The sequence below is a fragment of the Ictidomys tridecemlineatus genome, chromosome 8 (genome assembly GCF_052094955.1).
Source record: "Ictidomys tridecemlineatus isolate mIctTri1 chromosome 8, mIctTri1.hap1, whole genome shotgun sequence".
Lineage (NCBI taxonomy): Eukaryota > Metazoa > Chordata > Mammalia > Rodentia > Sciuridae > Ictidomys > Ictidomys tridecemlineatus.
Genome location: NC_135484.1, coordinates 83,683,702 through 83,700,909, shown reverse-complemented (window position 1 = coordinate 83,700,909; position 17,208 = coordinate 83,683,702). Strand labels below are relative to the sequence as shown.

General features: G+C 41.6%; 1 pseudogene; it reads left to right on the top strand.

Annotated features, from left to right (window-relative positions):
• The first annotated feature begins 2,234 nt into the window (after nt 1-2,234).
• LOC144366152 (MAP/microtubule affinity-regulating kinase 3 pseudogene) lies at nt 2,235-15,263 on the top strand (annotated as a pseudogene).
• Nucleotides 15,264-17,208: the final 1,945 nt, after the last annotated feature.

The following is a 17,208-nucleotide window of genomic DNA, read 5'->3' as shown; positions in this document are numbered from 1 at the left end:
CATATGTCAAAGGATTTTAGATTTATATGTGACATTGAAATCTATATTTCAGCTTTTGCCTGTGATCTAGATTGAGAATTTGAAACATTTCTCTCCTATTGGCAAAGATTTCCCTGGGGAATTTATTTATCTTTTGCTTGTTTGTATTAGGTGTATCAATCACAAACAATTATGCTTATAGTTTAGCAAATAATTTATCTTCTTATTATAAGTTGATGTAACACATGTTTGGAACAGAGTTCTGAAGGTATTGTAATGTCCAAAAATGCTTGTAAATTATTTCCCTTGTTAATTTTTCCATGCAAATATTTATTAAGTATACTTATGTAAGAGAAACAACAATCAAAAAAAAAAAAAGTACACATTCATAAATACCGTGTTCAACCCCATGGGCTGCAGGGGTTTTTCAGTCCCAAAGAAAGAACTTTGAGGATTCAACAGACAGGGGTTGGATATTTTATGACTCACGTGCTCCTTGGTGGTGGCAAGGCAGGATACAATAGAGGGCTGCACGGCATGTACAAGCAGGGGAATATATGGGATAGGCTGCTTGCTCACTGCAGAGGTGAAGTTTTTCAGAAGTTTCATGAGTACATTCTTCTACTTTATAACCAAGGTCACTCTGCTTTATTCCTCACCTGAAGATTAGAGAGAAAGGAAGCAGCCAGTTGCTCCTCTCCATTTTCTTCCTTCCTTTGGTGGGTGTGAACTCTGAGAGAAATCTGCCTGTAATGGGGAAAAAAAGATAATCCTGTTCCCCCTGAAATTAGGAAGGAGCAATGAGAGAAGAAGAGAAAAAACATATCTACTTAAAAAAGGATATACAGGGGCAGAGCACCAAGAGCTCTATTCAAAACACAAGGTGGACCACTGTTACATTGACACCAGTTGTGTGTAGCACTATTAGAATAAAATGTGTGAAAGCACTCAATATGGACAAGAAGACTGCTATTAACAAGGAAATACTGCATTGATGTGCACGTGCCCACACACACATACACACACAGACACACATACACACACACACACACACACACACACACACTCTTCTGGTAATTAAGAATACAAAGCAATGGTAGACCATTTATTCCACAAGTATTTGATGAGTACAAACCGTATGCCATGCCCATTTTTGAATATTTTGTATTTGTTCAAAAAATGACTTAATTTCCCAAAATCATACCATAGGGTAAGATATAAAATTTCAGCAGATGGAGTGCGGCTGCACTTGAAATTGCATCCGGGTTTATTTTGAGAATGACTTGTAAGTCTTAAGTGGCCACATGTGTGATGCACTTTATTTTGTTTCTTTACTGATATTAAAAAGCCTACATGTTCAATACCGGAAGTAAATTAATAATCTCCTTGAAAGATACAGGTATTTGGCAGAAATGCAAGACAACTTTTACAAAGAAGAGAGGTGAAGCTAGTATTTGCATATTGCGGCCCCTACAATGATTGAATAAAGGAGTTTTGAAGACTTTTGGAAGACACTAGGGAAAAAAAGCAGATGAGCAATTCACAAGAGCCTGGGTCCCTGACCTGTTACCAAACACCTTGGGCCTTGTGCCTGATGGCCATGCAATAATGAGGAGAAGGTTTTGAGATGGAGGTAAAAGGAGGTTTGTTGCTTTGCCAGCAAAGGGGAAACACAGGGGACTCCTGTGCCAGAAGATTTGATTCTGCCCATCAGGGAAAACAGAGGGTTTTTAAGGAGACTATTCAAAGGCTCCACTCCAGGTGTGCCCTGACCAGGGGTTCCCAGGTGCATCCTGATGGTGTGTTAGGATTAACTAGTTTATCTGGGAGATCATCACTTCCTAGTTCTTCTGGTGACTTCTCCTTCCTGTGGAGAACAGATAACTCAAGGTAATCTTGTTCCCTGCCCCCAGGTTAGGGAGGGAGAAAGGGAGAAGAGGAAAAGAAAAACATTTCCCTTTTAAAATAAGCAGCCAGGGTTATATTCCAAAGGTAAAGTGGACCACTCTTACATCCCTAGTGCTTCCACCAATCAACTTCACCATCCAAATTGAATTGTCAAGTGTGTTTATGTCCAGCTGAATATTTCTGGAAAAAAAATAGTTTTCTTTTTCATCAGGCCTTGACCCACAAACTGTCAAGTTCCATAGACAGACTAAGCGCCTGGGTCCTTGGTCCACTTAGGGTGCATATGACCCCTCTTTATGCAGTCAGTACCTTTATGACTGCATTGGTTGCCTAGGAGATAACAGAATGAGAATCCTAGAAATGAGTGGACCTAGAACCACTCCTCATTTGCCTTTTGGCCTTTGGTGTTCCCAGAGCGAGTTTTTGAACTGGGCACGCTATTTGTTGGTAAAAGGCAGTTGTGGCTATTTTTTTTCCCCAACCCATCTCCAACTCTCTCCTTGTTTCCCCCCACCCCCTGTCCTTGCTTAGCCCTCACCTATCCTAAATTTTCCAGTGACACCCAGACCCACCGATCATCAACATGGGTCAAACCATGCAGCCATGGCATGGAGCTAGACGGGCAGAAGACACCTCCCAGACCGGGCACTCTGGAGCACAGCGCCCGAAATCCACAGCTCCCTCTGCAGGCAAAAAGAATCGCATTGGAGATTATAGAGTCGTGAAAACCCTGGGCAAGGGGACCTTCGCCAAAGTCATGCTGGCCCGTCACGTCGTCACAGGTAGAGAAGTGGCAATCAAGATCATCGATAAGAGACATCTGAAGCCACTAGTCCTCCAAAAGATGTACAGAGAGGTGAGAATCCTCAAGATGTTAGACCACCCACACATCGTGAAGCTCTATGAAGCTCTGGACTGCGAAAAAGCACTCTGTTTGGTCCTGGAGTACGCCAGTGGAGGGGGACTTTTGGAATATCTGGCCAAGAAAAAAAGACTGCAGGAAGAGGAGGCAAGATCTATATTCCGGCAGATCGTGTCTGCAGTGCAATATTGTCACCAAATGCAGGTCGCCCACCGAGACCTGAAGGCGGACAATCTGTTATTAGACGCCCACATGAACATCAAGCTAGCCGATTTTGGACTCAGCAACGAGTTTACACTTGGGCGTAAACTCGACACGTTTTGCGGCAGTCCGTCCTACGCAGCTCCAGAGCTCTTCCAGCAAATAGAGTACGATGGCCCCAAAATCGATGTGTGGAGTCTTGGCGTGGTTCTCTACACCCTAGTCACCGGGTCGCATCCTTTTGTTGGGCGCAATGTGAGACAACTTAGAGACAGAGTGCTACAGGGTAGATACCGAATCCCTCTGTACATTTCAACAGACTGTGAAAATCTGCTGAAACGCTTGCTGGTGCTCAATCCAACTAAGCGAAGCACCCTAGCCGAAATTATGGGAGACAGGTGGATCAACAGAGGCCTTGATGTCCTCCAACCCTTTGTTGGTCCAGAGGTGGCCGTCTCCCACAGAAACATCTCTTTGGCTAAGGTGCAGCCAAGCAGGGTCCTGAGAAAGAGCACCAGCTGGCCTCCTCAACGCAAAGTGCAGCGAAGCGTTTCCACTCGCAAGCAGACACAGTCCCTGGACCATGCTGGAACTGGGCCATATCCGACCAGCACTGCCCACAGTCACCTCAGAGAACATCCAATGGCCTCCCAGAAATCCGGCGGCAGTGCTGTGGGAGGAAAGGGAATTTCTCCAGCCAGGCCCGTACCTGGGATCACCACCAGTCCCAAGGAGCTGGAGACTCCCGAATTCAAGAAAATGCCTGCTGCCTACCAGAGCAGCACACCATCTGGAGGGAGGACACTGTGGAGTAAGTACATTTGCCGCAAAACAAGCAAAGCAGACACACGTTCAGTGAGCCGGAATGGTCAGAACAACAGCACCTCCCCTCCTCAGAGCCCTCCAGCGACCTCAACCCACAGTGTCCCAAGTACCTCCACCCGGGGCTGCCTCTGCTTCCCCAGAGCCAGTGCCCTTCGTCGAATGTTCCACCGCTAGCCCCGGGAATGCCAAACTGCAACACACGAAGGTCCTCTTGCCTCACCCAGCTGCTTCCATCCAGCTGAAGAATTGCCCCAGACTCAAAGAGGCACCACTGGAGCTTTCACTGAGTTAACATCAAAACTCACAAGAAGGCCTCCAGCTGAGTCTGAGAAGACCCTGAGATATAAGGGCTCAAGTCATCATGTCTCTGCTGAGCAGAGAAAGGAGAACCAACAAGCAAAACCTCGCTCCCTGCACTTCACCTGGAGAATGAACATCACTAGTGCCATGGATCCCAGTGACATCATGAGGGAAATCCGCAAGGTGCTGGATGCCAACAACTGCCACTACATGCACAAGACGCCCTTTCTGCTCTTCTGCATGCATGGAGATGGGTACACCGAGAAAGTGGTGCAGTGGGAGATGGAGGTATGTAAACTTCCCAGACTATCTCTCAATAGGGTCCACTTCAAGCCAATTTCAGGGAAATCAAAGGCATACAAAAACATGGCTTCCAAAATTGCCAGTGAGCTCCAACTGGAACCCAGTCATTAGAGCCAAAATGAAGCAGCAACTTGAAGTCTTTTCCTCAACACTGATGGACATATAGAACAACATTTTGGCAATTTTGGGGAGCAGTGACTAAATTAGGGTTTTCTTTCATTGTCCCAGGAGGTGATGCCCCTCCTGGGAATTCTTGATGCAAGGCGCTGGTCAAGACTGCCCAGTTACTTGGGTTAAGACCTGTTCCACATAGGGAGGTATTCAGTTCTTGAACTTGTGGTTCAGGTGGCAGGGCTCAGCGGTGGAACGTTATGGGCACAAGCTGCTACTCATAATTGGACTGGTCATACATATGACCTTGGTTTTGATGGCTTTGCCCAAATTTTCTCACAAAAAAATCGTTTAAGTATGAAACTTATATAACAAACGTGTTGAGCTGGCTCGTAGTCATTGCACTCTACTGGAGTGCAATATACACCCAGTTCCAGCTTTTTCTCCCCTTGGATTTCTGTCCTTTCTCATCCCCCATGGCCCCTCATCTGGTTTCCTCAATCAACCACCCTGCAGGTGGCAGCAGATGGGACCCAAACAGGCTATTACCCTGTGGAGTGCAAAAATGATCACAAGCCTTCTCAGTGTGATCAATGAAAGGGGTCTTGGGAGAAAGTCTGTGCAAAGCAAGCCAAACAGGGTCATAAATAGGGGCAACCTGATTATGATGACCAGCTTGCTTTGATAAACTTCTAACTCCCACACCTGGCATCCAAACCTCATGGTCAAGAAGTGAAGAACTCCATGAGTGTCACAGAACCTCTGTTTGAACAGATGGTTCCCATAGCAACTGGGACGTCTCAAGGGGCGCTTTCCCACTGAGAGTTCCCAAGACAGCCTTTGGCTTTGTCACAGAACATTTCAAAAACACTAATCTGCTGCTTCCGACAGGCATTGTCATTTCCATCTTCCATCTTCCACATTATGACCTGAAAATCTGAGGTGACGAACGCCACACCTGGGAGTGGAAGCGGGTCTTTACTATGAATGCCCTAAAGTCATGAGACACTGAAAAAGAAAAAAAAGAGAGAAAGTCGCATTTGAGACATGCCAATTCCTAACAGTACAGTGCTCCATCAATGGCTTTCATTTCAGAGGTACTCCATCTCTCCTTACATGCTCTCCATTGAATGTTCTCAAGACAGCCATTGCCTCTGTCACAGAACCTGTCAAGAACCCTAATGCAGTTGCTGCTTCAGACAGTCATTGTCATTTCCATCTTCCATCTTGTACATCATGACAGTGAAATCTGAGGGAAAGAACACCACGACTGGGAGGGGAAGCTGCACTTTACTATGAATGCCCTAAAATCATGGGACACCAGAAAAGTAAGAAATAAAGAGCCATTTAAGACCTGCAAATTCCTAACGCTACAGTGATGCACTAAAGGCTTTCATTTCAGAGGTAATTCATCTCTCCTAACAGATTTTCCATCGAATATTTCCAAGACAACCATCGCCTCTGTCAGATCATTCAAGAACCCTAATCCATTGCTGCTTCCTACTAGCATGGTTGTTTCCATCTTCCATCTTCTACATCCTGATAGTGAAATCTGAAAAAAAAGAATACCATGACTGGGAGTGGAAACTGCCTCTACTATGAAAGACCTAAATTCATGGAACCCCGAAATAGAAAGAAAGATGCACTTGAGACCTGCAAATACTTAACAGCTCAGTGCTCCATCAATGGGTTTCAGTTCAGAGGTAATCCCTCTCTCTTCACATGCTCTCCATGGGATGTGCCCAAGACAGCCATTGCTTCTGTCACAGAACATTTCAAGAACCCTAATCCATTACTGCTTCAGACAGGCATTTATTTTCATTTCCGTCTTCCAACTTCTACATTATGAGAGTAAACTCTGAGGAATAGAATACCTCCACTGGAAGTAGAAGCTTCCCATACTATGAATGCCCTAAAGTCATGGAAAACTGAAAAAGATAGAAACACCCTCTTGAGACATGCAAATTCCTAACAGATCAGTGCTCCATAAGTGGCTTTCAGTTCAGAGGTAATCCATCTCTCTTGAAACACTCTCCAGTTAATGTGCTCAAAAGAGCCATTGCCTCTGTCAGAGAACATTTCAAGAACCCTAATCCAGTTGCTGCTTCAGAAGTCATTGTCGATCCCGCCTTCCATCTTCTACTTCATCACTGTAAAATCTGAGGAATAGAACACCACGCCTGGAAGTGGGAACTGCCTCTACTATGAAAGACCTAAATTCATGGAACCCCGAAATAGAAAGAAAGATGCACTTGAGACCTGCAAATACTTAACAGTTCAGTGCTCCATTACTGTATTTCTGTTCAGAGGTAATCCATCTCTCTTCACATGCTCTCCATGGGATGTGCCCAAGACAGCCATTGTCTCTCTCACAACATTTCAAGAACCCTAATCCAGTTGCTGCTTCACACAGTCATTGTCATTTCCATCTTCCATCTTCTACATCATGACCTGAAAATCTGAGAACACCACAACACCTGGGAGAGGAAGCTGGCGTTTACTATGAATGCCCTAAAGTCATGGGACACCAAAAAAGAAAGACCCATTTGAGACCTGCAAATTCCTAACACTACAGTGCTCCATCAATGGCTTGCAGTTCAGAGGTAATCCATCTCTCTTCACATGCTCTCCATGGGATGTGCCCAGGACAGCCATTGCCTCTGTCACAGAACATTTCTAGAACTCTAATGCCATTGCTGCTTCAGACAGGCATTGTTGTTTCCATCTTCCATCTTCCACATCATGACAATAATATCTGAGGAAAAGAACACCACGACTGGGAGTGGAAGCTGCACTTTATTATGAAAGCCCTAAAATCATGGGACACCAGAAAAGTAAGAAATAAAGAGCCATTTAAGACCTGCAAATTCCTAACACTACATTGCTGCATTAAACGCTTTCATTTCAGAGGTAATCCATCTCTCCTAACATGCTCTCCATTGAATGTGCCCAAGACAGCCATTGCCTCTGTCACAGAACATTTCTAGAACTCTAATGCAATCGCTGCTTCAGACAGGCATTGTCGTTTCCATCTTCCATCTTCTACATTATGACAGTGAAATCTGAGGAAAAGAACACCAAGACTGGGAGTGGAAGCTGGCCTGTACTGTGAATGCCCTAAAGAATGGGATACCGAAAAAGAAAGACCCATTTGAGACCTGCAAATTCCTAACACTACAGTGCTCCATCAATGGCTTACAGTTCAGAGGTAATCCATCTCTCCTAACATGCTCTCCATGGGATGTGCCCAGGACAGCCATTGCCTCTGTCACTGAACATTTCAAGAACCCTAATCCATTACTGCTTCAGACAGGCATTGTCACTTCCATCTTCCAACTTCTACATTATGACAGTAAAATCTGAGGAATAGAATAACTCCACTGGAAGTGGAAGCTTCCCAAACTATGAATGCCCTAAAATCATGGAACACTGAAAAAGAAAGAAAGACCCACTTGAGACATGCAAATTCTTAACAGGTCAGTGCTCCATAAGTGGCTTTCAGTTCAGAGGTAATCCATCTCTCCGGATACACTCTCCATTTAATGTGCTCAAGAGAGCCATTGCCTCTGTCACAGAACTTTTCAAGAACCCCAATCCAGTTGCTGCTTCAGAAGTCATTGCCGATTCCGCCTTCCATCTTCTACTTCATCACTGTAAAATCTGAGGAATAGAACACCACACCTTGGAGTGAAGCTGGACTCTCCTATGAATGCCCTAAAGTTATGCGACCCGGAAAACAAAAGAAAGAAAGACCTGCTTGAGACATGTAATTTTCTACAGTTCAACGCTCCATCAATGGCTTTCACATCAGAGGTAATCCGTCTCTCCTAACTTGCTCTCCCTTTAATGTGCCCCAGACAGCCATTGCCTCTGTCACAGAACATTTCTAGAACTCTAATGCAATTGCTGCTTCAGACAGGCATTGTTGTTTCCATCTTCCATCTTCTACATCATGACAGTAACATCTGGGAAAAAGAACACCACACCTGGGAGTGGAAGCTGGCCTCTACTCTGAATGCCCTAAAGTCATGGGACACCGAAAAAGAAAGAAAGATAGACCCATTTGAGACCTGCAAATTCCTAACACTACAGTCTTCCATCAATGGCTTTCAGTTCAGGGGTAATCCATCTCTATTCACATGCTCTCCGTGGGATGTGCTCAAGACAGCCATTGCCTCTGTCACAGAACATTTCAAGAACCCTAATCCAGTTGCTGTTTCAGAAGTCATTGTCGTTTCCATCTTGTATCTTCTACATTATGACCTGAAAATCTGAGGAAAAGAACACCACACCTGGGAGTGGAAGCTGGCCTTTACCTAAAAGTCATGGGATCCTGAAAAAGAAAGTAGGACCCATTTGAGACCTGAAAATACCTAACAGTTCAGTGCTCCATCAGTGGCTTTCAGTTTAGAGGTAATATGTCTCTTCTAACATTCCCTCCATTTCATGTTCCCAAGATAGCCATTGCCTCTGTCACAGAAGATTTCAAGAACACTAACCCAGCTGCTGCTTCAAACAGTCATTGTCATTTCCATCTTGCATCTTCTAGAGCATGACAGTGAAATTTGGGGGAAAATACTCCCAACCTGGGAGTGCATGCTGGCCTGTACTCTGAATGCCCTGAAGTCATGGAACCCCTAGAAGAAAGAAAGACCCATTGGAGACCTGCCAATTCCTAACAGTTCAGTGCACCTTCATTGGCTGTCACTTCTGAGGTCATACATCTCTACAAACATGCTCTTCATTTAATGTTCCCAAGACAACCATTGACTCTGTCACAGAACTTCTCAGAACGCTAATCCAGTTGCTGCTCCACACAGGCATTGTCCTTTCCTTCTTCCCCTTCTACATCATGACGCTGAAATCTGAGGAAAAGAACACCATGCCTGGGAGTGGATGCTGGCCTTTACTATGAAAGACCTAAGTCAGAGAAGAAAAAAAAAGACCTACTTGAGACTTGCCAATTCCTAACTCTCAGTGCTCTGTAATTGGCTATCACTTCTAAGGTAATCTGTCTCTCTTAACATGCTCTCCATTTCCTGTTCCCAAGATAGCATTGCCTCTGTCACCGAACATTTCAAGAACCCTAATCCACTTGCTCCTTCAGACAGGCATTGTTGTTTCCATCTTGCATCTCCTACATCATGACAGTGAAATCTGAGGAAAAGAACACCAAGCCTGGGAGTGGAAGCTGGCCTGTACTGTGAATGCCCTAAACTCATGAGACCCTGAAAAAGAGTGAAGGACCCCTGTGAGACATACAATTCCCAACCGTTCATTGCTGCAAAAATGGCTTTCAGTTCAGAGGTAATCCTTCTCTCTTAATATGCTCTCATTTACTATTCCCAAGACAGCCATTGCCTCTGTAAGAGAACATTTCAAGGACACTAATCTGGTTTCTATTTCAGACTGGCATTGTCTTTTCCTTCTTCCCCATCTTTTACAACATGACAGTGAAATCTGAGGTAAATAACTCCACACCTGGGAGTGGAAGCTGGCCTGTACTATAAATGCCCTAAAGTCATGGGACTGGAAAAAGAAAGAAAGTCCTACTTGAGCCATGCAAATTCCTAACAGTTCCGTGCTCCATCAATGGTTTTCAGTTCAGAGGTAATCCATCTCTCCTAACATGTTCTCCATTTAATGTTTCCAAGACAGCCATTGCCTCTGTAACAGAACATATCAAGAACCCCAATCCACAACACATGGAGTGCATGTGACCTTCAGCGATGTTTCTCACTCAATGTATTTTGAGTGATCCTTTCACAAGTGTACCGGTCTCCCTTGATTTCGTTAGGAACACAATAGTGCATCTTAAAGGTATGTTCTTTCTGATTGACACAATCTCTGTTCACACACATTCATACCATTGTCATGACTGCAGCCAAGCACTGTGATGATTTGGTAGGTATATTTTAAACTTTAGGTGACATAGCATACAAGATTTGTATCATTTTGTTCCTAAGTTCTTATATTTGAACATTAAATAGTACTCATAATTTTATTTTTTGTTCCAACAATCATAAACACTCATTTTTTAATTCTCTGCTTTATAACATACAGATATTAGCACTTTTGACTCTTCCTCTGAGTTCTTTCAACTTCTGTTATTTGTATTTTATTTTTTACATTGTCAAGATTGGACAATTATCTAGTATATATTACATGGAAAGGGAAATCCATTAAATCTTAAATTAAGAATATTTCCATTCTGTGTATGTCATGATGGTTAAAAAAATAGACCAACAAAGTTTCATGCATAATAACGATAGTCTTTCAGAACCGGAACATTTCGTCACTAAAACTCTCCTGTGAAGAAACCTCAGAATATTCAATATGAGATGTACATATGTCCCTAAGAGATGCACACTGACACTGAGGCCAATCAGGTCAATCAAGTCAAGACAGCCAATCTTATTGGCTACCCATGTCAGGTAGGTGGTCTGACCTTATTTTCTATTAAACTCATGTTTCCACTGACTTCTTCGTGTACACACAGGTGTTCATGCTCTGCCTACGTGAATTTATAGAGCCCACATGCAATTCAGGTGTTGCTTGCTTCTTTAATCTTGTAAATGAGGAAAACTACTCACAATACTTATGATACTCTGATTTTGTAATTCCATTTCACTGAGTAGTGTCTTTTTCCCCTTTCTTTTCTTTCCCTTTTGGTACTGGAGATTGATCCCAGGTGTGATTTACCACAGGACTATTTCCTCAGCCTTTTACTTTTTATTTTTCAGACAGGGTCTCACTAAGTTGTGAAGGTTAGCTTTGAACTTGTGATCCTTCTGTCTTGGTCTCCCAAGTGGCTGGGATTACAGGTGTGAGCCGCTGTACCTGGCATTTCATTTTATTTCACTGGCTCAGTGGTTTGTTTTACAATTACTCCCCTTTTCCTCATCCATATTTGCCTTCAGTATATAATCTTTCCTTCACTTTGTCCCATTTCATCTAATGCAGTTTCATTGAACAAAGTAGGATCATGATAAGAACAAAAGTTCCAAGAGGTGTGTGGTGCACAACTATCCTAACAGCTACTCAGGAGACTGAAGCAGGAGGATCAGAAGTTGGAGGCCAGCCTCAGCAATTTAAAGAGACCCTGACTCAGAAAATGAAAAAGGTTGGTGATGTAGCTCAGTGGTAGAGTGCTCCTGAGTTTCACCCCTAGAACCTAAAAAGTAAAAAAAATAATAGGGAAAACACAAGAATTTCTCTTGGGAAATCACAGAAACCCTAAGTTCCACATGTTAAAAACTAAATTCATCAAGGAGAATCCAGCCTGTCTTCCCTATTTGAGGACACCCAATGCCAAGACCAAAAACCCAGAAGGCTTCCTACTTCCCTTCTTTTGGTCTCTGTCCTTCCTGCTGCAAAGTCTTATCTGCTGGGCCTCATAAGGACCAGTTGGATTGGGGCAGTTTGGTCTGTCCTCACTTCTGGTACCTCTCTTTGGTCCCAATGAAATTTTGAATTCTCTTACTGAAGAACTGTTTTCTCTTCACTGTTCTCCTTGCATACAGTCTTGCTCACCTTCACACCCTTCTCCACCTGCAGTCAGAACCGTCTGTTTTATATTCAGATCCAGCAAAAATCAGTTTTTTGCTTGAAAGCCTTATTGCCTTCTCATTATGTATGTAGACGATAATGCCTCAAATCCCTGACATGCTTTTTGTGGCCTTTCATTGTCTAGATTCTGTTTATGTCGTCAGCATAGTATCATAACACCCCTTCTCTAACTCTTACTTCAGTCACACTGAATGATTCCTGAGCCTCTAACATGACCTTTGTATTTGGCCCTTAGGTTTTTGCGTAATGCGTCCCCCTTTCTGGAACATCTTTTCATCACTCTCCTCTCCTGGCCAACTTGTATATCTAGGTTCCCTACAGATGACAAACCCTTCCTGAACATCCTCTTAATTATCTTTCCAAAGATAATGTTGTAGTTACTCTCAGAACACCTATATCATGCTGACATGATCTCTATATCTATTTTACCTTGAACTGTGCATTTCTCACAGAGATTATATCTTATTTGCTGCTTATCCTCAACACCTGTTACAGATAGGGACATTGCCTTGTATCTGTTTGCTAAGTGGATGAAGGACAAGTCCTTTGTCATAGATTCCTTGATTCTCAGAATAATTGCAGTAGAGCAGATGACTATCTCATAGGATGATATAAGTATCATTTTTTTAAAAAGGAATGATAAAATACATAACATCTTTGAGCTGCTCTTAGGGTTTGGAGAGAAGTACATTCACTGCCATTGAGCCTTTGGAAGTAGACATTATGACATCAGCTTGGTCTAACCCTTTTCAAGCTACCAGTCTTCATCTATCACTTTCAAGAATTTCCACATGACTAAAAAAAAAAACTCTTTTCTATATGCTTTAATTCTCCAGTTGCCTCAATTGGAGAAAAAAATATTGTTTCTTGTATTTTGGGCAGTATATATGATGATCTTCATAGTTATTCTAAGGCATGTTACATTAGGATAAACTTGTTTCAACTAAATTTAAATCCAAAAACTCACTTCTTTTCTCTCAGAAATCTATTTGAAATGTTTCTGCTATCCAGTTATTAAAAAAAATCTTTCCAAATGGGAATATTGTCCTCTAATGCCCTAATTAACCTCTACAAACTGTATTTGTATTCCTTCTGCAGTGATTTCAAAATCTCCATGGTTTCTGGAATGTTTATATATCACTGGGAGAGCTGGGTTCTACTGAAAGGTTTGGATTTATTGTCTAAGTTTTGCTTATCCAATTCTTCCATGGTACTATATCCATTGTTAAAAGCAAATATTTTCTTTTCTGTACTTTATTCTTTGTTCTTTAAGATTTGTTCTACTTGTTTTCTAATAGCAAATCATTACTGTTTGAGGGAATTTTGGTTGAATTTCCCACATTCAAAAATTACTCTGAAAATCATATTGTCAGAGTAAAATTTGGCATAGAAATCAGCACAATAAGACTTTTAACATCTATAAGTCCTGCTCCTTCATTGGTTACATCAACTCTGACTGACCACAAGAATAATGGATGTCCAATTGCTTTCTCTTGAAACCCCAGCTACACACACCAGCCTCAGGTCTAGTGGCAGGAAGAAGCTGGGCCTGGGCAAACTCCCTTCCCAAACCCACACTCAACCTAAATCGTTTTACTTTTATTTGCTGTATATGTTGAACAGCTGAGTAAAGACTTCATTTGGGAAAAAAACTTAATGGAAAACTTTGCTATGAAGTATTTTAAGATCTTCTACCTTAGAGCCTGGGTAAGTCTTAGAGAAGATAGATAGAATATAAAGCTCCCTAAGGGCACCAATCCTTTTGGTTTTATCTCCAATAGGGCCTATTGGATGTATACTTGGCTAGCTTATCAACATTGTGCATCATACTCAGAATCTCTAGGACAATTCCCATATATTATAAATGGACCCAAGGCTCATGCATTGCAGTAATTGTCCAGTGTGTGCCTTTGAAACCTCTGTCAAACCTAAGGCTGAGGAAGGCTGGTTTTCTTCATTGAGCATTCTGAATGATTGTGTGTGTGTGTGTGTGTGTGTGTGTGTGTGTGTGAGAGAGAGAGAGAGAGAGAGAGAGAGAGAGAGAGAGAGAGAGAGAGAGATAAGCTCAAAGAAGCCTGACTTGGAGATTATTCTGTTTATCTGTACATTTTTAATATCCACTAAAATTTTTAGTTATCTAAAATATGCAAGTACATGGCAGAAGCTAATCAGACCTTTTGTATTTCTGTTTCTTTCCAACAGTGCTCCTGCAGTGTTGTCACTTGAGGAGGACATTGCTTCGATTGCATATGACCATCATCTCTTCTCCAGTCTAGAATTAGTGGTACTATTTCTTTTGGCGAAATGTCCTTGCTGTACTGTATGGATTCTAGGGAAAGGGTATCAATACAGCCCTCTGGAAACTCATGGACACTGAGTCACATGACCCTGTTAGCCAAACAAAACTACTACTATGGGATTTGTACTTCATTTAGAAAGAAATAAGTGCTCTTCTCTTAGACTAGTGAAATGAGGTGAGCCTGAATAATTGCAGACCCTTCTTCGTCACCTGTAGGCTTGCTCAGCTTTCATCTGTGTGATAGAAGGATTGATTTATATATGCTCATGCTAGTATGCTTAGGTGGCAAGGAGTCTATCTCCCTGGCAGGATGCCTGTAGCACGACTCTACCCAGGAAAAAGGCAGTTTCTACAGAGAATTTTATTTTGAGATGTTTTCAGTTTTAGTTTTCACATTTCCAAACACTGTCATCTCTTCTTGCTTAAGGAAAAGTTTGGAAACTAAAAGTAAAGTTTTATGACAGATTGCTCAGCAATCTGTCCTGTGGTTGGGATAAAAACAAACATGTATTTAGTAGTTTTTTTACCTTTTAACACTCTCTTGTTTGCAATATACAAATTATTCCAGTATGCAGTCTGCAAATGTTCACTGTAAAATATATGCTTTTCCTGTAACCTGTTTTCTTGTACTGATGACATGGTCTATCTTATCAGCTTCTGCATTAAAAAGAATTAAACCAATGATCCATTTAAGTCATTATTAATTATGCTACCTCCATATTTCTCCTCCTGTGAAAATATGAGCATGACTATCCTTAAAGTGGAATTCATTTTCTTTTGTAATTCTATAAGTTAGTTTCTATCTTCACAAATAATGTGTACTAGACAGACTCCTTTTCACTCCCTGACAAGTAGAGTGGAAAAGATAAACTGGAATTAAGGATCACAATAAAGTCTCTGCTATCACTTTGGTCCTTATTGCTCAACTGAGTCCTACTCCTCTTAGTACTTAAAAGAGTTCTATGGTTGAAAACAAAGCATCATTTTATCAGAGGACATTTCACTAATAATACAAATGAGCAAAGTTTGAAAATTTCTTTATTCTAATTTATTTTTATTCTTAGTACTTTGAATTGAACACAGAGCCTTTTCCTGGGTAGGCAAGCATTTTACCGGCCAGCTACATACATCCCAAGTCCTGAGAGTTTCTTTATTCTAAAGACACAATGGAAATACATAATTCCAATGTATAACTTCCCTAAATTTTATTTGCTTCTCTGTTGTTACAAGGGTAAACTTTCATAACCACACTACCTGTGGCTACAAAACCTGGATTGCACTTTATTCTGAATTGCTCCACCCCTGCAATAATTGTCTACCTGCCAGCCCAAGGGATACTACTGAAAGCTGGAGCTAAAATGCGTATTTAAGTCATATGTCAAAGGATTTTAGATTTATATGTGACATTGAAATCTATATTTCAGCTTTTGCCTGTGATCTAGATTGAGAATTTGAAACATTTCTCTCCTATTGGCAAAGATTTCCCTGGGGAATTTATTTATCTTTTGCTTGTTTGTATTAGGTGTATCAATCACAAACAATTATGCTTATAGTTTAGCAAATAATTTATCTTCTTATTATAAGTTGATGTAACACATGTTTGGAACAGAGTTCTGAAGGTATTGTAATGTCCAAAAATGCTTGTAAATTATTTCCCTTGTTAATTTTTCCATGCAAATATTTATTAAGTATACTTATGTAAGAGAAACAACAATCAAAAAAAAAAAAAAGTACACATTCATAAATACCGTGTTCAACCCCATGGGCTGCAGGGGTTTTTCAGTCCCAAAGAAAGAACTTTGAGGATTCAACAGACAGGGGTTGGATATTTTATGACTCACGTGCTCCTTGGTGGTGGCAAGGCAGGATACAATAGAGGGCTGCACGGCATGTACAAGCAGGGGAATATATGGGATAGGCTGCTTGCTCACTGCAGAGGTGAAGTTTTTCAGAAGTTTCATGAGTACATTCTTCTACTTTATAACCAAGGTCACTCTGCTTTATTCCTCACCTGAAGATTAGAGAGAAAGGAAGCAGCCAGTTGCTCCTCTCCATTTTCTTCCTTCTCACATTCTTTGGAGTCCTTACCTCACTGCCAGGAACAATACCTTCCCAGGTACTGACTAGTGTTTACCCCACACAGAGATAGGAACTACAGGTAAAGGAAGAGCTGGCTCCTCACAATAAGAATAAGGATTCTTGCCAGATGTGGTGGCCTATACCTGTAATGTCAGCAATTGAGGTTAAAGCAGGAGGATCTCAAGTTCAAGGCCAGACTAGGAAGGAGGTCCTGTCTCAAAATCTAAAAAACCAAAAAACAACAAGAACAACAACAAAAACTGGGAATACAGCTCAGTGGCCATTTGCCCCTGGGTTCACCCACAGGACTAGGGAAAAAAAATTAGGGATGCTCACAAATCATGTAATTAAACGAAGAAATAATAAATCTTTTTTAAAAAGTATATATTTTGATTTTCAATTGACACAGCTAATTGTACATACTTATGAGACACAGGTGATATTTCAAGGTGTGTATAAAAATGTGTCATAATCAATTTAATTGGCATAGCACCTCAGATATTTATCTGTTTCTGTGCTTGGAATATTCAAAATTTTCTATTAGTTTTTTTAAATATTTAATTGCTGTCAAACATAGTTATTTCACTATGCTGTAGAACATTAGAAGATACTCTTCTCATCCAACTGCACCCCTATACTTCTCATCAACCCTTCTTCTTCTACTTTCTTCCCAGGCTCTGATTACCACAGTTCTAATCTCCAAGGAAGTAAACATCTTATCTTTGACGCCCAATATTAGAATGAGGTTGTGGTTATTGAAAACTTAACTGCT